The sequence below is a fragment of the Phalacrocorax aristotelis genome, unplaced genomic scaffold (assembly GCF_949628215.1).
Source record: "Phalacrocorax aristotelis unplaced genomic scaffold, bGulAri2.1 scaffold_145, whole genome shotgun sequence".
NCBI classification, from domain to species: Eukaryota; Metazoa; Chordata; class Aves; order Suliformes; family Phalacrocoracidae; genus Phalacrocorax; species Phalacrocorax aristotelis.
This window is the reverse complement of record NW_027441256.1, coordinates 83699-109661: the sequence shown is the minus strand read 5'-3', so window position 1 is coordinate 109661 and position 25963 is coordinate 83699. Positions and strand designations below refer to the sequence as shown.

The 25963-nt window shown below is 54.0% G+C and overlaps 1 long non-coding RNA gene across 1 annotated transcript in view; it reads right to left on the bottom strand.

Moving 5' to 3' along the window:
* Window positions 1-5605: 5605 nt before the first annotated feature.
* The window catches only part of LOC142051202 (uncharacterized), a 48721-nt gene continuing 28363 nt past the window's right edge, over window positions 5606-25963 (bottom strand). The window contains exons 2-5 of the long non-coding RNA XR_012658353.1: window positions 11120-11311; window positions 10752-10861; window positions 5996-6187; window positions 5606-5737 (exon numbers count right to left, since the gene is read on the bottom strand). This is a non-coding gene — a long non-coding RNA (uncharacterized LOC142051202). The remainder of the gene's footprint in view (window positions 5738-5995; window positions 6188-10751; window positions 10862-11119; window positions 11312-25963) is intronic.

Sequence of the window (25963 nt, the reverse complement as noted above, 5' to 3'; positions counted from 1 at the left end):
AAAATACACCAAAAGGGAGATGGAGAGCAAAAGGAATCGCAATGCGTACAGAAAGAAGAGCGAAACAATTCTAAAATAGGGACATGGGGAAGCCAGAAAGGACAAACGCTACAGGCTACAGGGCAGAGAGGAATTAACGACTAGACACGGAGAGCTGGGTGGAAAGAGATGGAGAAAGGCTAAAGATCACACGGCCAACAGGGAAGAGAGGGAGGAAGTTTAAAAACAGGGGCAAGAAGCCAGAGAGAGGGAGAGAGAGGCAACAATAAAATGGGGACGGGCCACGGGGCAGCGAGGAGGGAACCGATGAATAAGAAAAGGAGGCCAAAGAGAACACAATGTAGTATGAAAAAAAGAACAGCGGCCTACGGGGAAGGAGGAATTAAGGTCAGGCACTGGGAGGCAGATAGAGACAAATGAAGAAACAAGTGAAAAACCCAACAGCAATGGGCTACCAAGACAGAGAGGGACGAGGTGAGGAAATTAAACATAGCAGCAAGGAGCTGGACAGAGAGATGAGGACAAACAAACAGCACGGGTCTACGTGGAAGAGAACGTGGAATTAGAACACAGAGAGGGAGCCTGTCAGAGGTGGAGATAAAAGCAGCAGAGAGGGGAAGAGAGGCAGCAGAAAGAGGGAAGAGCATGACAGAGACCAAGAAAGAACGATGAGGAGCAGGCTGGAAATGCACAGAGAACCTAGGGCAGGCAGCACACCAGCGTGTGAGGAAAGAAGAATAGGGGCAGAAAGCTGAGCGAGCGAGATGGAGAAAGACAAGGAAAGCGACAAGAACAGGGGAGAGAGGAGAGAATGAAGCCACGGGGACAGGGAGCAGAGAGAGCCAACGACAGAGGGAAGGGGCCGGGGTAGGGAACACCTCAAAACAAACCATGGGGCTACGTGGTACAGAGCATGAGAAGGGAGAAAATTAGCTATCAGGGACAGGGAGCCAGAGGAAAAAGAAAATACACCAAAAGGGAGATGGAGAGCAAAAGGAATCGCAATGCGTACAGAAAGAAGAGCGAAACAATTCTAAAATAGGGACATGGGGAAGCCAGAAAGGACAAACGCTACAGGCTACAGGGCAGAGAGGAATTAACGACTAGACACAGAGAGCTGGGCAGAAAGAGATGGAGAAAGGCTAAAGATCACACGGCCAACAGGGAAGAGAGGCAGGAAGTTTAAAAACAGGGGCAAGAAGCCAGAGAGCGGGAGAGATGCAACAATAAAATGGGGACGGGCCACGGGGCAGCGAGGAGGGAACCGATGAATAAGAAAAGGAGGCCAAAGAGAACACAATGTAGTATGGAAAAAAGGAACAGCGGCCTACGGGGAAGGAGGAATTAAAGATCAGGCAGTGGGAGGCAGATAGAGACAAACGAAGAAACAAGTGAAAAAACCAACAGCAATGGGCTACCAAGACAGAGAGGGACGAGGTGAGGAAATTAAACATAGCAGCAAGGAGCTGGACAGAGAGATGAGGACAAACAAACAGCACGGGTCTATGTGGAAGAGAACGTGGAATTAGAACACAGAGAGGGAGCCTGTCAGAGGTGGAGATAAAAGCAGCAGAGAGGGGAAGAGAGGCAGCAGAAAGAGGGAAGAGCAGGACAGAGACCAAGAAAGAACGATGAGGAGCAGGCTGGAAACGCAAAAAGAACCTGGGCAGGCAGCACGACAGCGTGGGAGGAAAGAAGAATAGGGGCAGAAAGCTGAACCGAGCAAGACGGAGAAAGAGAAGAAAAGCGACAAGAACAGGGCGAAGAGGAGAGAATGAAGTCACGGGGGCGACAGGGTTTCGAGACAGCCAACGACAGAGGGAAGGGGCCGGGGTAGGGAACACCTCAAAACAAACCATGGGGCTACGTGGTACAGAGCATGAGAAGGGAGAAAATTAGCTATCAGGGACAGGGAGCCAGAGGAAAAAGAAAATACACCAAAAGGGAGATGGAGAGCAAAAGGAATCGCAATGCGTACAGAAAGAAGAGCGAAACAATTCTAAAATAGGGACATGGGGAAGCCAGAAAGGACAAACGCTACAGGCTACAGGGCAGAGAGGGAGGAAATAACGACTAGACACGGAGAGCTGGGCAGAAAGAGATGGAGAAAGGCTAAAGATCACACGGCCAACAGGGAAGAGAGGCAGGAAGTTTAAAAACAGGGGCAAGAAGCCAGAGAGAGGGAGAGAGAGGCAACAATAAAATGGGGACGGGCCACGGGGCAGCGAGGAGGGAACCGATGAATAAGAAAAGGAGGCCAAAGAGAACACAATGTAGTATGGAAAAAAGGAACAGCGGCCTACGGGGAAGGAGGAATTAAAGATCAGGCACTGGGAGGCAGACAGAGACAAACGAAGAAACAAGTGAAAAAACCAACAGCAATGGGCTACCAAGACAGAGAGGGACGAGGTGAGGAAATTAAACATAGCAGCAAGGAGCTGGACAGAGAGATGAGGACAAACAAACAGCACGGGTCTATGTGGAAGAGAACGTGGAATTAGAACACAGAGAGGGAGCCTGTCAGAGGTGGAGATAAAAGCAGCAGAGAGGGGAAGAGAGGCAGCAGAAAGAGGGAAGAGCAGGACAGAGACCAAGAAAGAACGATGAGGAGCAGGCTGGAAATGCACAAAGAACCTGGGCAGGCAGCACGACAGCGTGGGAGGAAAGAAGAATAGGGGCAGAAAGCTGAACCGAGCAAGACGGAGAAAGAGAAGAAAAGCGACAAGAACAGGGCGAAGAGGAGAGAATGAAGTCATGGGGGCGACAGGGTTTCGAGACAGCCAACGACAGAGGGAAGGGGCCGGGGTAGGGAACACCTCAAAACAAACCATGAGGCTACGTGGTACAGAGCATGAGAAGGGAGAAAATTAGCTATCAGGGACAGGGAGCCAGAGGAAAAAGAAAATACACCAAAAGGGAGATGGAGAGCAAAAGGAATCGCAATGCGTACAGAAAGAAGAGCGAAACAATTCTAAAATAGGGACATGGGGAAGCCAGAAAGGACAAACGCTACAGGCTACAGGGCAGAGAGGGAGGAATTAACGACTAGACACGGAGAGCTGGGCGGAAAGAGATGGAGAAAGGCTAAAGATCACACGGCCAACAGGGAAGAGAGGGAGGAAGTTTAAAAACAGGGGCAAGAAGCCAGAGAGAGGGAGAGAGAGGCAACAATAAAATGGGGACGGGCCACGGGGCAGCGAGGAGGGAACCGATGAATAAGAAAAGGAGGCCAAAGAGAACACAATGTAGTATGAAAAAAAGAACAGCGGCCTACGGGGAAGGAGGAATTAAGGTCAGGCACTGGGAGGCAGATAGAGACAAACGAAGAAACAAGTGAAAAAACCAACAGCAATTGGCTACCAAGACAGAGAGGGACGAGGTGAGGAAATTAAACATAGCAGCAAGGAGCTGGACAGAGAGATGAGGACAAACAAACAGCACGGGTCTATGTGGAAGAGAACGTGGAATTAGAACACAGAGAGGGAGCCTGTCAGAGGTGGAGATAAAAGCAGCAGAGAGGGGAAGAGAGGCAGCAGAAAGAGGGAAGAGCAGGACAGAGACCAAGAAAGAACGATGAGGAGCAGGCTGGAAATGCACAAAGAACCTAGGGCAGGCAGCACGACAGCGAGGGAGGAAAGAAGAATAGGGGCAGAAAGCTGAACCGAGCAAGACGGAGAAAGACAAGAAAAGCGACAAGAACAGGGCAAAGAGGAGAGAATGAAGCCACGGGGACGACAGGGTTTCGAGACAGCCAACGACAGAAGGAAGGGGCCGGGGTAGGGAAGACCTCAAAACAAACCATGGGGCTACGTGGTACAGAGCATGAGCAGGGAGAGAATTAACCATTAGGGACAGGGAGCCAGAGGAAAAAGAAAAGACACCAAAAGGGAGATGGAGAGCAAAAGGAATCGCAATGCGTACAGAAAGAAGAGCGAAACAATTCTAAAATAGGGACATGGGGAAGCCAGAAAGGACAAACGCTACAGGCTACAGGGCAGAGAGAGGGAGGAAATAACGACTAGACACGGAGAGCTGGGCGGAAAGAGATGGAGAAAGGCTAAAGATCACACGGCCAACAGGGAAGAGAGGCAGGAAGTTTAAAAACAGGGGCAAGAAGCCAGAGAGAGGGAGAGAGAGGCAACAATAAAATGGGGACGGGCCACGGGGCAGCGAGGAGGGAACCGATGAATAAGAAAAGGAGGCCACAGAGAACACAATGTAGTATGGAAAAAAGGAACAGCGGGCTACGGGGAAGGAGGAATTAAAGATCAGGCACTGGGAGGCAGACAGAAACAAACGAAGAAACAAGTGAAAAAACCAACAGCAATGGGCTACCAAGACAGACAGGGAGGAAATTGAGCAATAAAACATAGCAGCAAGGAGCTGGACAGAGAGAGATGAGGACAAACAAACAGCACGGGTCTACGTGAAAGAGAACTTGGAATTAGAACACAGAGAGGGAGCCTGTCAGAGGTGGAGATAAAAGCAGCAGAGAGGGGAAGAGAGGCAGCAGAAAGAGGGAAGAGCAGGACAGAGACCAAGAAAGAACGATGAGGAGCAGGCTGGAAACGCAAAAAGAACCTGGGGCAGGCAGCACAACAGCACGTGAGGAAAGAAGAATAGGGGCAGAAAGCTGAACCGAGCGAGATGGAGGAAGACAAGAAAAGCGACAAGAACAGGGCAGAGAGGGAAGAATGAAGCCACGGGGACAGGGAGCCGAGAGAGCCAACGACAGAGGGAACGGGCCGGGGTAGGGAAGACCTCAAAACAAACCATGGGGCTACGTGGTACAGAGCATGAGCAGGGAGAGAATTAACCATTAGGGACAGGGAGCCAGAGGAAAAAGAAAATACACCAAAAGGGAGATGGAGAGCAAAAGGAAGAGAGGGAAGAATGAAGCCACGGGGACAGGGATCCGAGACAGCCAACGACAGAGGGAAGGGGCCGGGGAGGGAACACCACAAAGGGTAATTCCGGCAGGGGGACGATCGCGAGCACCGACTCACGGACCACCACCGACCCAAGTAACACCACCTACTCAGAAGAGGACAACCGAGCCTGCGCAGTAATTTACATAAGGAACGAGCAAGTTTGTACCAATCAGTAGACAATAATGAATACGTCTGACTACGTAAAATTTTGAGCTATAATTTGTAGGGGAAAGGTGTGTGAGGTACGCACGTTAGGAGGAGCAATCCCCCGTGCATCCGGCGCCGTGAATAAAGAATGCCTGCTCTTTAATACTAAATTGGTGTTACAGAGTTGTTTCCAATTTTACCACGATTTTTGGTAACACAGGGAGTCAGACCAAGAGAGCCAGAGAAAGACAAAATACCGACAGGCTACAGGACAGAGCAGGAGGAATAAAAAAAAAACGGAGCCAGAGCCAGGCAGAGAGAGGCAGAGAAAGAAAAAGTAGCCACAGGCTACAGGACAGAGAGAGGGAGGACTGAAAAGACAGGGAGGCAGGGAGCCACTCAGAGCGAGATGGAGAAAGAAGGTGCGGGGGGAGCGCAAAAAAAAAATAATTTTGCAGCAGGTAAGGAAAGAGAGGGGGCCAGGGGAGAGACAGGGAGGGCCCAGGACGCACAAGAGAGGCAACGGGGCCCCAGTGGCCCAGGACTCACCGCAGCTCTCGCTCTCAGCGCTGCTGGCACAATTTAGCCGTTCAGATGCTTCTTTCCCCTTCCCTCCTCCCTGCCTCTTCTGCAGCTCCAGACTCTAGGCCGACCTCCACCTAAAGAGAATACATGGGTGTCTTACAGCTCTTACCAGATGAGGCTTCCTAGGCACGTAGCCTAGCTCGCTCGTGCACTACACGCCCGTACCGGACTCCGGGTTATGCGTACAGACCCTGCGGTGCACGTTGGTGGCCTGGCCCACTGCGGACTATGAAGGGGGATCCTTCCTTCCTCACCTGCAGGGACAGGCTCTCTCTTGCCTGCGGCAGGAAGGCAGGTGGCAGCCAGAGCGCCTTCAATTTCTTCTTCTTTACCTTTCGTTGGCATTGCCAGCTTCAGCCGAGGCAGCTCCTGTCCACAGCTGGGAAGGGCTTTGTCTATCCCTTTTCGGCCCCGCGCTGCAAGGACGGCGAGGCCGGGCAGAGAGAAGCCACGCAAGCCTGAGACGGCCACAGTCAACGGCATCCCCGGGGGAAGGACAGACAACCACGTCCGCAGCAAGGTCTCTGGGAGAGGGAAAGAAGAAACAGCGACCGTCATTACCGTCGATCGACCCTGACCAAAGCCTCTCCTTCTGCAGGGGCTTCTGGACACACCGCTCCTTCCCCGCGCTACTGCTAAGGGCCCCTGCGCCGAGGGGGAATCCCGTGCGCTTGAGGGCCGGCTCGCTGCCTTCACGACAGGGCCTGGGGGCGGCCTAGGGCTACGCAGCACGCTTCAGGGGAGGTGCCGGAGCTGGGGGCAGGCGCGCGGGGCGGGGGGGGGGGGGGCAGGCGCGCGGGGGGGCAGGCGGGCGGGGGGAGCAGGCGCGGGGGGGGGCAGGCGGGCGGGGGGAGCAGGCGCGGGGGGGGCAGGCGGGCGGGGGGAGCAGGCGCGCGGGGCGGGGGGGGGCAGGCGGGCGGGGGGAGCAGGCGCGCGGGGCGGGGGGGGCAGGCGGGCGGGGGGAGCAGGCGCGCGGGGCGGGGGGGGGGCAGGCGGGCGGGGGGAGCAGGCGCGCGGGGCGGGGTGGGGCAGGCGGGCGGGGGGAGCAGGCGCGCGGGGCGGGAGGGGAGGGCAGGCGCGCGGGCAAGGCGGGCCAGGGGAGGCTGAGGGGGAGCTCTGGTGAGCCGGGGAGGCGGCCATCTTCTGCGCCCTGGGCAGGGGAAAAGAGCATCCTCCTCCTCCCTTCTGTCAGCTCCCGGGTAACTCACCGCTTCTCGGGGAGCGGCCGCACCTGGAAGCCCCCAGAAATCAACACGAATCCAACCCCAAAAATACACCTCGCGTACCGCACGCGGCACGGCCGCCCGGCACCCGAGCGCCGGAACACCGCGCCTCCCGCCGCGCCCCGGCGAACCACGTGACAGGGCCGGCAGCCACGCGCCACAGGGACTACAGCTCCCGGCACGCCGCGAGCCCGCCCTCCCCGCTCTCTGACCCTTCGGGGCACCGTTCTTCCCGCCGATGCACCCGGAAGCCCCACCGAGCCCTCAGCACAGCCTCGCTCTCCCCACAGCCCGCTCCGACCCGGCGCTGCCCCGCCGCAGCCCTCCTCGGGGCTTTACCCGGGACGCAGCCGTCCACCACCCAGCCCCCGCTCACCTCCTCCCTCGCTACAGTCGCAGCCCGCTGACGCTCGGCCACAGCTCCGCCCCGTCTCGCCCTCGGCTCACACTGGCCCCCCGGAGCAGGGCACCACCCCTTTTCCAGGTAGGAGCCGGCACCGGCAGCCCCACTGCCCGCACCTGGGGCTCTTCCATCCAGCCCCCGCCCGCAGCTGAGGCACAGCAGCAACGGGGGGCCCCTCCCCCACCCCCACAGTGCACCACCTTCTCCCCAGGGCTCCATCACAGCCCCCTGCCCCACGCAAAGGGAGCGCAAACGCAGCCCCGAGGGCAAAGGAGAGGGCAAGTGTTTGCGCAGGCAGCGTGCATGTAACAAGTCCCAGGAGCGATTCGTGGCTCAGGGTCCCCAACGCTCCCCCTGCCCCCAGGCCACCTCGGCCGCCGTTGCTGGAGCCGCACGGAGCTGGTTTTGGCTAGGATAGTGCGCATTTTCTCCATAGTAGCTAGGAAAGGATAAGTTTTGGATTTATGTTCAAAACAGCGTTAACAATGTAGAGATGTGCTGAGCACTGCTTCCACAGTCAGAGCCTCTTCTGGTTCTCTCAGTGCCCCACCAGCAAGTAGGCTGGGAGAGGACACAGCTGGGAAAGCTTTCCCAGCTAACTAACCAAAGGGATATTCCATACCATTTGACATCATGCTGAGTACATGCAGCTGGGGAAGAAGGGGGAGGCCTTAGGGGCTACGGCATTTCACTCCCTAAGTAACCATTACACATGATAGAGCCCTGCTTTCCCAGAGTAGGCTCAACACCTGCCCACCGAAAAGGAGTGTGAATTAATTCCTTGATTTGCTTCCACGCACAGCTGTTGCTCTACCTATTAAACACCCATGAGTTTTCTCACTTTTACCCTTCCAGCTCTCTCCCCCAGCCCACTGAGGGTGGAGCGAGCAAGCAGCTCCCTGGTGCAGAGTCGCCAGCTGGGGCTAAACCACGGCACGCGCTTGTCCTGGTTTGGCAGGGAGCGGACGGTCGGTCGCCTGGCTCCTGGAGCGACGGGCTGCTGGGCAGAGAGGGAGGCCACCAAAGGTGAGGAGCAGGGCACAGGACAGTAGGAGGAGAGAAGAGAAAAGCGGCATGCGGCTGGACGGGTTGGGGGGCGTGTGTGCGTGTAGTGAGAAGGCACGAGGCAGGGAACAGGACGGCCAGAGAAGGACAGGGAGCCTGACTGAGGTGGAGATAAAAGCAGCAGAGAGAGCGGAAGAGAGGCAGCAGAAAGAGGGAAGAGCAGGACAGAGACCAACAAAGAACGATGAGGAGCAGGCTGGAAACGCACAAAGAACCTGGGGCAGGCAGCACAACAGCGAGGGAGGAAAGAAGAATAGGGGCAGAACGCTGAGCGAGCGAGATGGAGAAAGACAAGAAAAGCGACAAGAACAGGGCAGAGAGGGAAGAATGAAGCCACGGGGACAGGGATTCGAGACAGCCAACGACAGAGGGAAGGGGCTGGGGAGGGAACACCACAAAACAAACCATGGGGCTACGTGGTACAGAGCATGAGCAGGGAGAGAATTAACCATTAGGGACAGGGAACCAGAGGAAAAAGAAAATACACCAAAAGGGAGATAGAGAGCAAAAGGAATCGCAATGCGTACAGAAAGAAGAGCGAAACAATTCTAAAATAGGGACATGGGGAAGCCAGAAAGGACAAACGCTACAGGGCAGAGAGGGAAGAATTAACGAATAGACACAGAGAGCTGGGCAGAAAGAGATGGAGAAAGGCTAAAGATCACACGGCCAACAGGGAAGAGAGGGAGGAAGTTTAAAAACAGGGGCAAGAAGCCAGAGAGAGGGAGAGAGAGGCAACAATAAAATGGGGACGGGCCACGGGGCAGCGAGGAGGGAACCGATGAATAAGAAAAGGAGGCCAAAGAGAACACAATGTAGTATGGAAAAAAGGAACAGCGGCCTACGGGGAAGGAGGAATTAAAGATCAGGCACTGGGAGGCAGACAGAGACAAACGAAGAAACAAGTGAAAAAACCTACAGCAACGGGCTACCAAGACAGAGAGGGAGGAAATTGGGCAATAAAACATAGCAGCAAGGAGCTGGACAGAGAGAGATGAGGACAAACAAACAGCACGGGTCTACGTGACAGAGAACGTGGAATTAGAACACAGAGAGAGGTAGCCGGACAGGGAGGGGCCGAGAGAAAAATCTAGACAGGCTACAGTGGGCAGAGGCAGGATTTAAAACCTAGGGACAGGGAGCTGGACAGAGGGATGGAGATCACAGGGAACAGCGGTGGTTGCAGGAAGAGCAGGAATTCAAGAATAGGGAAAGGGAGTTGGACAGAGAAGAACTCAGAAAGGCAAGAACAGTAGCAGGCTACAGAGCAGAGAATATGAATTAAAAAGCACGGGGGGAGCGTTGAGGCAGACAGAGAGATTAAGAAAATGTCACGGGCTACGTGGCAAAGCAGGAGGAATTCAGAAACGGGGATGGGAACCAAGGAAGAGTGAGTTGGTGAAGGATAACGGGCATTAAAAGTGAGGGACGGGGAGCTGGGAAAAGCGAGAGGCAGAGAAAAACAGAATCACAGGAAGCCAAAAAAGAAGAAACAGAACAACAGGAACAGGTGTAACCAAAGCGATGAAATCAATCAACCAGAGACATTGTTACATTATGGGAACATGGAGTGTACGAATCAGTGTATCTGTTGATCTGCATTTTAGTCCCTAGGTAATCATTAATGTGAACAGAACAACAGGCAATGTGCTTCTGTCAGAAAAGGATGACAAAACGCGGTTTCGTGTAGCAGACTGAGAGAACTAGCCAGGACTGCCAAGAAGATAAAAGGTAATTCCGGCAGGGGGAAGATCGCGACCACCGACTCACGGACCACCACCGACCCAAGTAACACCACCTACTCAGAAGAGGACAACCGAGCCTGCGCAGTAATTTACATAAGGAACGAGCAAGTTTGTACCAATCAGTAGACAGGAGGACAATAATGAATACGTCTGACTACGTAAAATTTTGAGCTATAATTTGTAGGGGAAAGGTGTGTGAGGTACGCACGTTAGGAGGAGCGATCCCCCGTGCATCCGGCGCCGTGAATAAAGAATGTCTGCTCTTTAATACTAAATTGGTGTTACAGAGTTGTTTCCAATTTTACCACGATTTTTGGTAACACAGGGAGTCAGACCAAGAGAGCCAGAGAAAGACAAAATACCGACAGGCTACAGGACAGAGCAGGAGGAATACAAAAAAACGGAGCCAGAGCCAGGCAGAGAGAGGCAGAGAAAGAAAAAGTAGCCACAGGCTACAGGACAGAGAGAGGGAGGACTGAAAAGACAGGGAGGCAGGGAGCCACTCAGAGCGAGATGGAGAAAGAAGGTGCGGGGGGAGCGCAAAAAAAAAAAATTTTGCAGCAGGTAAGGAAAGAGAGGGGGCCAGGGGAGAGACAGGGAGGGCCCAGGACGCACAAGAGAGGCAACGGGGCCCCAGTGGCCCAGGACTCACCGCAACTCTCGCTCTCAGCGCTGCTGGCACAATTTAGCCGTTCAGATGCTTCTTTCCCCTTCCCTCCTCCCTGCCTCTTCTGCAGCTCCAGACTCTAGGCCGACCTCCACCTAAAGAGAATACATGGGTGTCTTACAGCTCTTACCAGATGAGGCTTCCTAGGCACGTAGCCTAGCTCGCTCGTGCACTACACGCCCGTACCGAACTCCGGGTTATGCGTACAGACCCTGCGGTGCACGTTGGTGGCCTGGCCCGCTGCGGACTATGAAGGGGGATCCTTCCTCCCTCACCTGCAGGGACAGGCTCTCTCTTGCCTGCGGCAGGAAGGTAGGTGGCAGCCAGAGCACCTTCAATTTCTTCTTCTTTACCTTTCGTTGGCATTGCCAGCTTCAGCCGAGGCAGCTCCTGTCCACAGCTGGGAAGGGCTTTGTCTATCCCTTTTCGGCCCCGCGCTGCAAGGACGGCGAGGCCGGGCAGAGAGAAGCCACGCAAGCCTGAGACGGCCACAGTCAATGGCATCCCCGGGGGAAGGACAGACAACCACGTCCGCAGCAAGGTCTCTGGGAGAGGGAAAGAAGAAACAGCGACCGTCATTACCGTCGATCGACCCTGACCAAAGCCTCTCCTTCCGCAGGGGCTTCTGGACACACCGCTCCTTCCCCGCGCTACTGCTAAGGGCCCCTGCGCCGAGGGGGAATCCCGTGCGCTAGAGGGCCAGCTCGCTGCCATCACGACAGGGCCTGGGGGCGGCCAAGGGCTACGCAGCACGCTTCAGGGGAGGTGCCGGAGCTGGGGGCAGGTGCGCGGGGCGGGGGGGGGGCAGGCGCGCGGGGCGGGGGGGAGGGGGCAGGCGCGGGGCGGGGGGGGGGCAAGTGGGCGGGGGGAGCAGGCGCGGGGGGAGCAGGCTGGGCGGGGGGAGCAGGCGCGCGGGGGGGGGGGCAGGCGGGCAGGGGGAGCAGGCGCGCGGGGGGGGCAGGCGGGCGGGGGGGAGCAGGCGCGCGGGGGGGGGCAGGCGCGCGGGGCGGGAGGGGAGGGCAGGCGCGCGGGCAAGGCGGGCCAGGGGAGGCTGAGGGGGAGCTCTGGTGAGCCGGGGAGGCGGCCATCTTCTGCGCCCTGGGCAGGGGAAAAGAGCATCCTCCTCCTCCCTTCTGTCAGCTCCCGGGTAACTCACCGCTTCTCGGGGAGCGGCCGCACCTGGAAGCCCCCAGAAATCAACACGAATCCAACCCCAAAAATACACCTCGCGTACCGCACGCGGCACGGCCGCCCGGCACCCGAGCGCCGGAACACCGCGCCTCCCGCCGCGCCCCGGCGAACCACGTGACAGGGCCGGCAGCCGCGCGCCACAGGGACTACAGCTCCCGGCACGCCGCGAGCCCGCCCTCCCCGCTCTCTGACCCTTCGGGGCACCGTTCTTCCCGCCGATGCACCCGGAAGCCCCACCGAGCCCTCAGCACAGCCTCGCTCTCCCCACAGCCCGCTCCGACCCGGCGCTGCCCCGCCGCAGCCCTCCTCGGGGTTTTACCCGGGACGCAGCCGTCCACCACCTAGCCCCCGCTCACCTCCTCCCTCGCTTCAGTCGCAGCCCGCTGACGCTCGGCCACAGCTCCGCCCCGTCCCGCCCTCGGCTCACACTGGCCCCCCGGAGCAGGGCACCACCCCTTTTCCAGGTAGGAGCCGGCACCGGCAGCCCCACTGCCCGCACCTGGGGCTCCTCCATCCAGCCCCCGCCCGCAGCTGAGGCACAGCAGCAACGGGGGGCCCCTCCCCCACCCCCACAGTGCACCACCTTCTCCCCAGGGCTCCATCACAGCCCCCTGCCCCACGCAAAGGGAGCGCAAACGCAGCCCCGAGGGCAAAGGAGAGGGCAAGTGTTTGCGCAGGCAGCGTGCATGTAACAAGTCCCAGGAGCGATTCGTGGCTCAGGGTCCCCAACGCTCCCCCTGCCCCCAGGCCACCTCGGCCGCCGTTGCTGGAGCCGCACGGAGCTGGTTTTGGCTAGGATAGTGCGCATTTTCTCCATAGTAGCTAGGAAAGGATAAGTTTTGGATTTATGTTCAAAACAGCGTTAACAATGTAGAGATGTGCTGAGCACTGCTTCCACAGTCAGAGCCTCTTCTGGTTCTCTCAGTGCCCCACCAGCAAGTAGGCTGGGAGAGGACACAGCTGGGAAAGCTTTCTCAGCTAACTGACCAAAGGGATATTCCATACCATTTGACATCACGCTGAGTACATGCAGCTGGGGAAGAAGGGGGAGGCCTTAGGGGCTACGGCATTTCACTCCCTAAGTAACCATTACACATGATAGAGCCCTGCTTTCCCAGAGAAGGCTCAACACCTGCCCACCGAAAAGGAGTGTGAATTAATTCCTTGATTTGCTTCCACGCACAGCTGTTGCTCTACCTATTAAACACCCATGAGTTTTCTCACTTTTACCCTTCCAGCTCTCTCCCCCAGCCCACTGAGGGTGGAGCGAGCAAGCAGCTCCCTGGTGCAGAGTTGCCAGCTGGGGCTAAACCACGGCACGCGCTTGTCCTGGTTTGGCAGGGAGCGGACGGTCGGTCGCCTGGCTTCTGGAGCGACGGGCTGCTGGGCAGAGAGGGAGGCCACCAAAGGTGAGGAGCAGGGCACAGGACAGTAGGAGGAGAGAAGAGAAAAGCGGCATGTGGCTGGACGGGTTGGGGGGGCGTGTGTGCCTGTAGTGAGAAGGCACGAGGCAGGGAACAGGATGGCCAGAGAAGGACAGGGAGCCTGACTGAGGTGGAGATAAAAGCAGCAGAGAGGGGAAGAGAGGCAGCAGAAAGAGGGAAGAGCAGGACAGAGACCAAGAAAGAACGATGAGGAGCAGGCTGGAAACGCACAAAGAACCGGGGGCAGGCAGCACGACAGCGAGGGAGGAAAGAAGAATAGGGGCAGAAAGCTGAACCGAGCAAGACGGAGAAAGACAAGGAAAGCGACAAGAACAGGGCAAAGAGGAGAGAATGAAGTCACGGGGGCGACAGGGTTTCGAGACAGCCAACGACAGAAGGAAGGGGCCGGGGTAGGGAACACCTCAAAACAAACCATGGGGCTACGTGGTACAGAGCATGAGAAGGGAGAAAATTAGCTATCAGGGACAGGGAGCCAGAGGAAAAAGAAAATACACCAAAAGGGAGATGGAGAGCAAAAGGAATCGCAATGCGTACAGAAAGAAGAGCGAAACAATTCTAAAATAGGGACATGGGGAAGCCAGAAAGGACAAACGCTACAGGCTACAGGGCAGAGAGAGGGAGGAAATAACGACTAGACACGGAGAGCTGGGCAGAAAGAGATGGAGAAAGGCTAAAGATCACACGGCCAACAGGGAAGAGAGGCAGGAAGTTTAAAAACAGGGGCAAGAAGCCAGAGAGAGGGAGAGAGAGGCAACAATAAAATGGGGACGGGCCACGGGGCAGCGAGGAGGGAACCGATGAATAAGAAAAGGAGGCCAAAGAGAACACAATGTAGTATGGAAAAAAGGAACAGCGGCCTACGGGGAAGGAGGAATTAAAGATCAGGCAGTGGGAGGCAGATAGAGACAAACGAAGAAACAAGTGAAAAAACCAACAGCAATGGGCTACCAAGACAGAGAGGGAGGAAATTGGGCAATAAAACATAGCAGCAAAGAGCGGGACAGAGAGAGATGAGGACAAACAAACAGCACGGGTCTACGTGAAAGAGAACTTGGAATTAGAACACAGAGAGGGAGCCTGTCAGAGGTGGAGATAAAAGCAGCAGAGAGGGGAAGAGCAGGACAGAGACCAAGAAAGAACGATGAGGAGCAGGCTGGAAACGCACAAAGAACCTGGGGCAGGCAGCACAACAGCGAGGGAGGAAAGAAGAATAGGGGCAGAAAGCTGAACCGAGCGAGATGGAGGAAGACAAGAAAAGCGACAAGAACAGGGCAGAGGGGGAAGAATGAAGGCCCGGGGACCGGGATCTGAGAGAGCCAACGACAGAGGGAAGGGGCCGGGGTAGGGAACACCTCAAAACAAACCATGGGGCTACGTGGTACAGAGCATGAGCAGGGAGAGAATTAACCATTAGGGACAGGGAGCCAGAGGAAAAAGAAAAGACACCAAAAGGGAGATGGAGACCAAAAGGAATCGCAATGCGTACAGAAAGAAGAGCGAAACAATTCTAAAATAGGGACATGGGGAAGCCAGAAAGGACAAAAGCTACAGGCTACAGGGCAGAGAGGGAAGAATTAACGATAGACACGGAGAGCTGGGCGGAAAGAGATGGAGAAAGGCTAAAGATCACACGGCCAACAGGGAAGAGAGGGAGGAAGTTTAAAAACAGGGGCAAGAAGCCAGAGAGAGGGAGAGAGGCAACAATAAAATGGGGACGGGCCACGGGGCAGCGAGGAGGGAACCGATGAATAAGAAAAGGAGGCCAAAGAGAACACAATGTAGTATGGAAAAAAGGAACAGCGGCCTACGGGGAAGGAGGAATTAAAGATCAGGCACTGGGAGGCAGACAGAGACAAACGAAGAAACAAGTGAAAAAACCAACAGCAATGGGCTACCAAGACAGAGAGGGAGGAAATTGGGCAATAAAACATAGCAGCCAGGAGCTGGACAGAGAGAGTTGAGGACAAACAAACAGCACGGGTCTACGTGAAAGAGAACTTGGAATTAGAACACAGAGAGGGAGCCTGTCAGAGGTGGAGATAAAAGCAGCAGAGAGGGGAAGAGCAGGACAGAGACCAAGAAAGAACGATGAGGAGCAGGCTGGAAACGCACAAAGAACCTGGGGCAGGCAGCACAACAGCGAGGGAGGAAAGAAGAATAGGGGCAGAAAGCTGAACCGAGCGAGATGGAGAAAGACAAGAAAAGCGACAAGAACAGGGCAGAGAGGGAAGAATGAAGCCACGGGGACAGGGAGCCGAGAGAGCCAAGGACGGAGGGAAGGGGCCGGGGTAGGGAAGACCTCAAAACAAACCATGGGGCTACGTGGTACAGAGCATGAGCAGGGAGAGAATTAACCATTAGGGACAGGGAGCCAGAGGAAAAAGAAAAGACACCAAAAGGGAGATGGAGAGCAAAAGGAATCGCAATGCGTACAGAAAGAAGAGCGAAACAATTCTAAAACAGGGACATGGGGAAGCCAGAAAGGACAAAAGCTACAGGCTACAGGGCAGAGAGGGAAGAATTAACGATAGACACGGAGAGCTGGGCGGAAAGAGATGGAGAAAGGCTAAAGCTCACACCGCCAACAGGGAAGAGAGGCAGGAAGTTTAAAAACAGGGGCAAGAAGCCAGAGAGAGGGAGAGAGAGGCAACAATAAAATGGGGACGGGCCACGGGGCAGCGAGGAGGGAACCGATGAATAAGAAAAGGAGGCCAAACAGAACACAATGTAGTATGGAGAAAAGGAACAGCGGCCTACGGGGAAGGAGGAATTAAAGATCAGGCACTGGGGGGCAGACAGAGACAAACGAAGAAACAAGTGAAAAAACCAACAGCAATGGGCTACCAAGACAGAGAGGGAGGAAATTGGGCAATAAAACATAGCAGCAAGGAGCGGGACAGAGAGAGAGATGAGGACAAACAAACAGCACGGGTCTACGTGAAAGAGAACTTGGAATTAGAACACAGAGAGGGAGCCTGTCAGAGGTGGAGATAAAAGCAGCAGAGAGGGGAAGAGCAGGACAGAGACCAAGAAAGAACGATGAGGAGCAGGCTGGAAACGCAAAAAGAACCTGGGGCAGGCAGCACAACAGCGAGGGAGGAAAGAAGAATAGGGGCAGAAAGCTGAACCGAGCGAGATGAGGAAGACAAGAAAAGCGACAAGAACAGGGCAGAGGGGGAAGAATGAAGGCCCGGGGACAGGGATCTGAGAGAGCCAACGACGGAGGGAAGGGGCCGGGGTAGGGAAGACCTCAAAACAAACCATGGGGCTACGTGGTACAGAGCATGAGCAGGGAGAGAATTAACCATTAGGGACAGGGAGCCAGAGGAAAAAGAAAAGACACCAAAAGGGAGATGGAGAGCAAAAGGAATCGCAATGCGTACAGAAAGAAGAGCGAAACAATTCTAAAACAGGGACATGGGGAAGCCAGAAAGGACAAAAGCTACAGGCTACAGGGCAGAGAGGGAAGAATTAACGATAGACACGGAGAGCTGGGCGGAAAGAGATGGAGAAAGGCTAAAGATCACACGGCCAACAGGGAAGAGAGGCAGGAAGTTTAAAAACAGGGGCAAGAAGCCAGAGAGAGGGAGAGAGGCAACAATAAAATGGGGACGGGCCACGGGGCAGCGAGGAGGGAACCGATGAATAAGAAAAGGAGGCCAAAGAGAACACAATGTAGTATGGAAAAAAGGAACAGCGGCCTACGGGGAAGGAGGAATTAAAGATCAGGCACTGGGAGGCAGACAGAGACAAACGAAGAAACAAGTGAAAAAACCAACAGCAATGGGCTACCAAGACAGAGAGGGAGGAAATTGGGCAATAAAACATAGCAGCAAGGAGCGGGACAGAGAGAGTTGAGGACAAACAAACAGCACGGGTCTACGTGAAAGAGAACTTGGAATTAGAACACAGAGAGGGAGCCTGTCAGAGGTGGAGATAAAAGCAGCAGAGAGGGGAAGAGCAGGACAGAGACCAAGAAAGAACGATGAGGAGCAGGCTGGAAACGCACAAAGAACCTGGGGCAGGCAGCACAACAGCGAGGGAGGAAAGAAGAATAGGGGCAGAAAGCTGAACCGAGCGAGATGGAGAAAGACAAGAAAAGCGACAAGAACAGGGCAGGGAGGGAAGAATGAAGCCACGGGGACAGGGAGCCGAGAGAGCCAACGACAGAGGGAAGGGGCCGGGGTAGGGAACACCACAAAACAAACCATGGGGCTACGTGGTACAGAGCATGAGCAGGGAGAGAATTAACCATTAGGGACAGGGAGCCAGAGGAAAAAGAAAAGACACCAAAAGGGAGATGGAGAGCAAAAGGAATCGCAATGCGTACAGAAAGAAGAGCGAAACAATTCTAAAACAGGGACATGGGGAAGCCAGAAAGGACAAAAGCTACAGGCTACAGGGCAGAGAGGGAAGACTTAACGAATACACACAGAGAGCTGGGCGGAAAGAGATGGAGAAAGGCTAAAGATCACACCGCCAACAGGGAAGAGAGGCAGGAAGTTTAAAAACAGGGGCAAGAAGCCAGAGAGAGGGAGAGAGAGGCAACAATAAAATGGGGACGGGCCACGGGGCAGCGAGGAGGGAACCGATGAATAAGAAAAGGAGGCCAAAGAGAACACAATGTAGTATGGAAAAAAGGAACAGCGGCCTACGGGGAAGGAGGAATTAAAGATCAGGCACTGGGAGGCAGACAGAGACAAACGAAGAAACAAGTGGAAAACCAACAGCAATGGGCTACCAAGACAGAGAGGGAGGAAATTGGGCAATAAAACATAGCAGCCAGGAGCTGGACAGAGAGAGTTGAGGACAAACAAACAGCACGGGTCTACGTGAAAGAGAACTTGGAATTAGAACACAGAGAGGGAGCCTGTCAGAGGTGGAGATAAAAGCAGCAGAGAGGGGAAGAGCAGGACAGAGACCAAGAAAGAACGATGAGGAGCAGGCTGGAAACGCACAAAGAACCTGGGGCAGGCAGCACAACAGCGAGGGAGGAAAGAAGAATAGGGGCAGAAAGCTGAACCGAGCGAGATGGAGAAAGACAAGAAAAGCGACAAGAACAGGGCAGAGAGGGAAGAATGAAGCCACGGGGACAGGGAGCCGAGAGAGCCAAGGACGGAGGGAAGGGGCCGGGGTAGGGAAGACCTCAAAACAAACCATGGGGCTACGTGGTACAGAGCATGAGCAGGGAGAGAATTAACCATTAGGGACAGGGAGCCAGAGGAAAAAGAAAAGACACCAAAAGGGAGATGGAGAGCAAAAGGAATCGCAATGCGTACAGAAAGAAGAGCGAAACAATTCTAAAATAGGGACATGGGGAAGCCAGAAAGGACAAAAGCTACAGGCTACAGGGCAGAGAGGGAAGAATTAACGATAGACACGGAGAGCTGGGCGGAAAGAGATGGAGAAAGGCTAAAGATCACACGGCCAACAGGGAAGAGAGGGAGGAAGTTTAAAAACAGGGGCAAGAAGCCAGAGAGAGGGAGAGAGGCAACAATAAAATGGGGACGGGCCACGGGGCAGCGAGGAGGGAACCGATGAATAAGAAAAGGAGGCCAAAGAGAACACAATGTAGTATGGAAAAAAGGAACAGCGGCCTACGGGGAAGGAGGAATTAAAGATCAGGCACTGGGAGGCAGACAGAGACAAACGAAGAAACAAGTGAAAAACCAACAGCAATGGGCTACCAAGACAGAGAGGGAGGAAATTGGGCAATAAAACATAGCAGCAAGGAGCGGGACAGAGAGAGATGAGGACAAACAAACAGCACGGGTCTACGTGAAAGAGAACTTGGAATTAGAACACAGAGAGGGAGCCTGTCAGAGGTGGAGATAAAAGCAGCAGAGAGGGGAAGAGCAGGACAGAGACCAAGAAAGAACGATGAGGAGCAGGCTGGAAACGCACAAAGAACCTGGGGCAGGCAGCACAACAGCGAGGGAGGAAAGAAGAATAGGGGCAGAAAGCTGAACCGAGCGAGATGGAGAAAGACAAGAAAAGCGACAAGAACAGGGCAGGGAGGGAAGAATGAAGCCACGGGGACAGGGAGCCGAGAGAGCCAACGACAGAGGGAAGGGGCCGGGGTAGGGAACACCACAAAACAAACCATGGGGCTACGTGGTACAGAGCATGAGCAGGGAGAGAATTAACCATTAGGGACAGGGAGCCAGAGGAAAAAGAAAAGACACCAAAAGGGAGATGGAGAGCAAAAGGAATCGCAATGCGTACAGAAAGAAGAGCGAAACAATTCTAAAACAGGGACATGGGGAAGCCAGAAAGGACAAAAGCTACATGCTACAGGGCAGAGAGGGAAGAATTAACGATAGACACGGAGAGCTGGGCGGAAAGAGATGGAGAAAGGCTAAAGCTCACACCGCCAACAGGGAAGAGAGGCAGGAAGTTTAAAAACAGGGGCAAGAAGCCAGAGAGAGGGAGAGAGAGGCAACAATAAAATGGGGACGGGCCACGGGGCAGCGAGGAGGGAACCGATGAATAAGAAAAGGAGGCCAAAGAGAACACAATGTAGTATGGAAAAAAGGAACAGCGGCCTACGGGGAAGGAGGAATTAAAGATCAGGCACTGGGAGGCAGACAGAGACAAACGAAGAAACAAGTGAAAAACCAACAGCAATGGGCTACCAAGACAGAGAGGGAGGAAATTGGGCAATAAAACATAGCAGCAAGGAACGGGACAGAGAGAGTTGAGGACAAACAAACAGCACGGGTCTACGTGAAAGAGAACTTGGAATTAGAACACAGAGAGGGAGCCTGTCAGAGGTGGAGATAAAAGCAGCAGAGAGGGGAAGAGCAGGACAGAGACCAAGAAAGAACGATGAGGAGCAGGCTGGAAACGCACAAAGAACCTGGGGCAGGCAGCACAACAGCGAGGGAGGAAAGAAGAATAGGGGCAGAAAGCTGAACCGAGCGAGATGGAGGAAGACAAGAAAAGCGACAAGAACAGGGCAGGGAGGGAAGAATGAAGGCCCGGGGACAGGGATCTGAGAGAGCCAACGACAGAGGGAAGGGGCCGGGGTAGGAAACACCACAAAACAAACCATGGGGCTACGTGGTACAGAGCATGAGCAGGGAGAGAATTAACCATTAGGGACAGGGAGCCAGAGGAAAAAGAAAAGACATCAAAAGGGAGATGGAGAGCAAAAGGAATCGCAATGCGTACAGAAAGAAGAGCGAAACAATTCTAAAACAGGGACATGGGGAAGCCAGAAAGGACAAAAGCTACAGGCTACAGGGCAGAGAGGGAAGACTTAACGAATACACACAGAGAGCTGGGCGGAAAGAGATGGAGAAAGGCTAAAGATCACACCGCCAACAGGGAAGAGAGGCAGGAAGTTTAAAAACAGGGGCAAGAAGCCAGAGAGAGGGAGAGAGAGGCAACAATAAAATGGGGACGGGCCACGGGGCAGCGAGGAGGGAACCGATGAATAAGAAAAGGAGGCCAAAGAGAACACAATGTAGTATGGAAAAAAGGAACAGCGGCCTACGGGGAAGGAGGAATTAAAGATCAGGCACTGGGAGGCAGACAGAGACAAACGAAGAAACAAGTGGAAAACCAACAGCAATGGGCTACCAAGACAGAGAGGGAGGAAATTGGGCAATAAAACATAGCAGCCAGGAGCTGGACAGAGAGAGTTGAGGACAAACAAACAGCACGGGTCTACGTGAAAGAGAACTTGGAATTAGAACACAGAGAGGGAGCCTGTCAGAGGTGGAGATAAAAGCAGCAGAGAGGGGAAGAGCAGGACAGAGACCAAGAAAGAACGATGAGGAGCAGGCTGGAAACGCACAAAGAACCTGGGGCAGGCAGCACAACAGCGAGGGAGGAAAGAAGAATAGGGGCAGAAAGCTGAACCGAGCGAGATGGAGAAAGACAAGAAAAGCGACAAGAACAGGGCAGAGAGGGAAGAATGAAGCCACGGGGACAGGGAGCCGAGAGAGCCAAGGACGGAGGGAAGGGGCCGGGGTAGGGAAGACCTCAAAACAAACCATGGGGCTACGTGGTACAGAGCATGAGCAGGGAGAGAATTAACCATTAGGGACAGGGAGCCAGAGGAAAAAGAAAAGACACCAAAAGGGAGATGGAGAGCAAAAGGAATCGCAATGCGTACAGAAAGAAGAGCGAAACAATTCTAAAACAGGGACATGGGGAAGCCAGAAAGGACAAAAGCTATAGGCTACAGGGCAGAGAGGGAAGAATTAACGATAGACACGGAGAGCTGGGCGGAAAGAGATGGAGAAAGGCTAAAGCTCACACCGCCAACAGGGAAGAGAGGCAGGAAGTTTAAAAACAGGGGCAAGAAGCCAGAGAGAGGGGGAGAGAGGCAACAATAAAATGGGGACGGGCCACGGGGCAGCGAGGAGGGAACCGATGAATAAGAAAAGGAGGCCAAAGAGAACACAATGTAGTATGGAAAAAAGGAACAGCGGCCTACGGGGAAGGAGGAATTAAAGATCAGGCACTGGGAGGCAGACAGAGACAAACGAAGAAACAAGTGAAAAACCAACAGCAATGGGCTACCAAGACAGAGAGGGAGGAAATTGGGCAATAAAACATAGCAGCAAGGAACGGGACAGAGAGAGTTGAGGACAAACAAACAGCACGGGTCTACGTGAAAGAGAACTTGGAATTAGAACACAGAGAGGGAGCCTGTCAGAGGTGGAGATAAAAGCAGCAGAGAGGGGAAGAGCAGGACAGAGACCAAGAAAGAACGATGAGGAGCAGGCTGGAAACGCACAAAGAACCTGGGGCAGGCAGCACAACAGCGAGGGAGGAAAGAAGAATAGGGGAAGAAAGCTGAACCGAGCGAGATGGAGAAAGACAAGAAAAGCGACAAGAACAGGGCAGAGAGGGAAGAATGAAGCCACGGGGACAGGGAGCCGAGAGAGCCAGGGACGGAGGGAAGGGGCCGGGGTAGGGTAGACCTCAAAACAAACCATGGGGCTACGTGGTACAGAGCATGAGCAGGGAGAGAATTAACCATTAGGGACAGGGAGCCAGAGGAAAAAGAAAAGACACCAAAAGGGAGATGGAGAGCAAAAGGAATCGCAATGCGTACAGAAAGAAGAGCGAAACAATTCTAAAATAGGGACATGGGGAAGCCAGAAAGGACAAAAGCTACAGGCTACAGGGCAGAGAGGGAAGAATTAACGATAGACACGGAGAGCTGGGCGGAAAGAGATGGAGAAAGGCTAAAGATCACACGGCCAACAGGGAAGAGAGGGAGGAAGTTTAAAAACAGGGGCAAGAAGCCAGAGAGAGGGAGAGAGAGGCAACAATAAAATGGGGACGGGCCACGGGGCAGCGAGGAGGGAACCGATGAATAAGAAAAGGAGGCCAAAGAGAACACAATGTAGTATGGAAAAAAGGAACAGCGGCCTACGGGGAAGGAGGAATTAAAGATCAGGCAGTGGGAGGCAGACAGAGACAAACGAAGAAACAAGTGAAAAACCAACAGCAATGGGCTACCAAGACAGAGAGGGAGGAAATTGGGCAATAAACCATAGCAGCAAGGAACGGGACAGAGAGAGTTGAGGACAAACAAACAGCACGGGTCTACGTGAAAGAGAACTTGGAATTAGAACACAGAGAAGGAGCCTGTCAGAGGTGGAGATAAAAGCAGCAGAGAGGGGAAGAGCAGGACAGAGACCAAGAAAGAACGATGAGGAGCAGGCTGGAAACGCACAAAGAACCTGGGGCAGGCAGCACAACAGCGAGGGAGGAAAGAAGAATAGGGGCAGAAAGCTGAACCGAGCGAGATGGAGAAAGACAAGAAAAGCGACAAGAACAGGGCAGAGCGGGAAGAATGAAGCCACGGGGACAGGGAGCCGAGAGAGCCAAGGACGGAGGGAAGGGGCCGGGGTAGGGAAGACCTCAAAACAAACCATGGGGCTACGTGGTACAGAGCATGAGCAGGGAGAGAATTAACCATTAGGGACAGGGAGCCAGAGGAAAAAGAAAAGACACCAAAAGGGAGATGGAGAGCAAAAGGAATCGCAATGCGTACAGAAAGAAGAGCGAAACAATTCTAAAATAGGGACATGGGGAAGCCAGAAAGGACAAAAGCTACAGGCTACAGGGCAGAGAGGGAAGAATTAACGATAGACACGGAGAGCTGGGCGGAAAGAGATGGAGAAAGGCTAAAGCTCACACCGCCAACAGGGAAGAGAGGCAGGAAGTTTAAAAACAGGGGCAAGAAGCCAGAGAGAGGGGGAGAGAGGCAACAATAAAATGGGGACGGGCCACGGGGCAGCGAGGAGGGAACCGATGAATAAGAAAAGGAGGCCAAAGAGAACACAATGTAGTATGGAAAAAAGGAACAGCGGCCTACGGGGAAGGAGGAATTAAAGATCAGGCACTGGGAGGCAGACAGAGACAAACGAAGAAACAAGTGAAAAACCAACAGCAATGGGCTACCAAGACAGAGAGGGAGGAAATTGGGCAATAAAACATAGCAGCAAGGAACGGGACAGAGAGAGTTGAGGACAAACAAACAGCACGGGTCTACGTGAAAGAGAACTTGGAATTAGAACACAGAGAGGGAGCCTGTCAGAGGTGGAGATAAAAGCAGCAGAGAGGGGAAGAGCAGGACAGAGACCAAGAAAGAACGATGAGGAGCAGGCTGGAAACGCACAAAGAACCTGGGGCAGGCAGCACAACAGCGAGGGAGGAAAGAAGAATAGGGGAAGAAAGCTGAACCGAGCGAGATGGAGAAAGACAAGAAAAGCGACAAGAACAGGGCAGGGAGGGAAGAATGAAGGCCCGGGGACAGGGATCTGAGAGAGCCAACGACAGAGGGAAGGGGCCGGGGTAGGGAACACCACAAAACAAACCATGGGGCTACGTGGTACAGAGCATGAGCAGGGAGAGAATTAACCATTAGGGACAGGGAGCCAGAGGAAAAAGAAAAGACACCAAAAGGGAGATGGAGAGCAAAAGGAATCGCAATGCGTACAGAAAGAAGAGCGAAACAATTCTAAAACAGGGACATGGGGAAGCCAGAAAGGACAAAAGCTATAGGCTACAGGGCAGAGAGGGAAGAATTAACGATAGACACGGAGAGCTGGGCGGAAAGAGATGGAGAAAGGCTAAAGCTCACACCGCCAACAGGGAAGAGAGGCAGGAAGTTTAAAAACAGGGGCAAGAAGCCAGAGAGAGGGGGAGAGAGGCAACAATAAAATGGGGACGGGCCACGGGGCAGCGAGGAGGGAACCGATGAATAAGAAAAGGAGGCCAAAGAGAACACAATGTAGTATGGAAAAAAGGAACAGCGGCCTACGGGGAAGGAGGAATTAAAGATCAGGCACTGGGAGGCAGACAGAGACAAACGAAGAAACAAGTGAAAAACCAACAGCAATGGGCTACCAAGACAGAGAGGGAGGAAATTGGGCAATAAAACATAGCAGCAAGGAACGGGACAGAGAGAGTTGAGGACAAACAAACAGCACGGGTCTACGTGAAAGAGAACTTGGAATTAGAACACAGAGAGGGAGCCTGTCAGAGGTGGAGATAAAAGCAGCAGAGAGGGGAAGAGCAGGACAGAGACCAAGAAAGAACGATGAGGAGCAGGCTGGAAACGCACAAAGAACCTGGGGCAGGCAGCACAACAGCGAGGGAGGAAAGAAGAATAGGGGAAGAAAGCTGAACCGAGCGAGATGGAGAAAGACAAGAAAAGCGACAAGAACAGGGCAGAGAGGGAAGAATGAAGCCACGGGGACAGGGAGCCGAGAGAGCCAGGGACGGAGGGAAGGGGCCGGGGTAGGGTAGACCTCAAAACAAACCATGGGGCTACGTGGTACAGAGCATGAGCAGGGAGAGAATTAACCATTAGGGACAGGGAGCCAGAGGAAAAAGAAAAGACACCAAAAGGGAGATGGAGAGCAAAAGGAATCGCAATGCGTACAGAAAGAAGAGCGAAACAATTCTAAAATAGGGACATGGGGAAGCCAGAAAGGACAAAAGCTACAGGCTACAGGGCAGAGAGGGAAGAATTAACGATAGACACGGAGAGCTGGGCGGAAAGAGATGGAGAAAGGCTAAAGATCACACGGCCAACAGGGAAGAGAGGGAGGAAGTTTAAAAACAGGGGCAAGAAGCCAGAGAGAGGGAGAGAGAGGCAACAATAAAATGGGGACGGGCCACGGGGCAGCGAGGAGGGAACCGATGAATAAGAAAAGGAGGCCAAAGAGAACACAATGTAGTATGGAAAAAAGGAACAGCGGCCTACGGGGAAGGAGGAATTAAAGATCAGGCACTGGGAGGCAGACAGAGACAAACGAAGAAACAAGTGAAAAAACCAACAGCAATGGGCTACCAAGACAGAGAGGGAGGAAATTGGGCAATAAAACATAGCAGCAAGGAGCGGGACAGAGAGATGAGGACAAACAAACAGCACGGGTCTACGTGAAAGAGAACTTGGAATTAGAACACAGAGAGGGAGCCTGTCAGAGGTGGAGATAAAAGCAGCAGAGAGGGGAAGAGCAGGACAGAGACCAAGAAAGAACGATGAGGAGCAGACTGGAAACGCACAAAGAACCTGGGGCAGGCAGC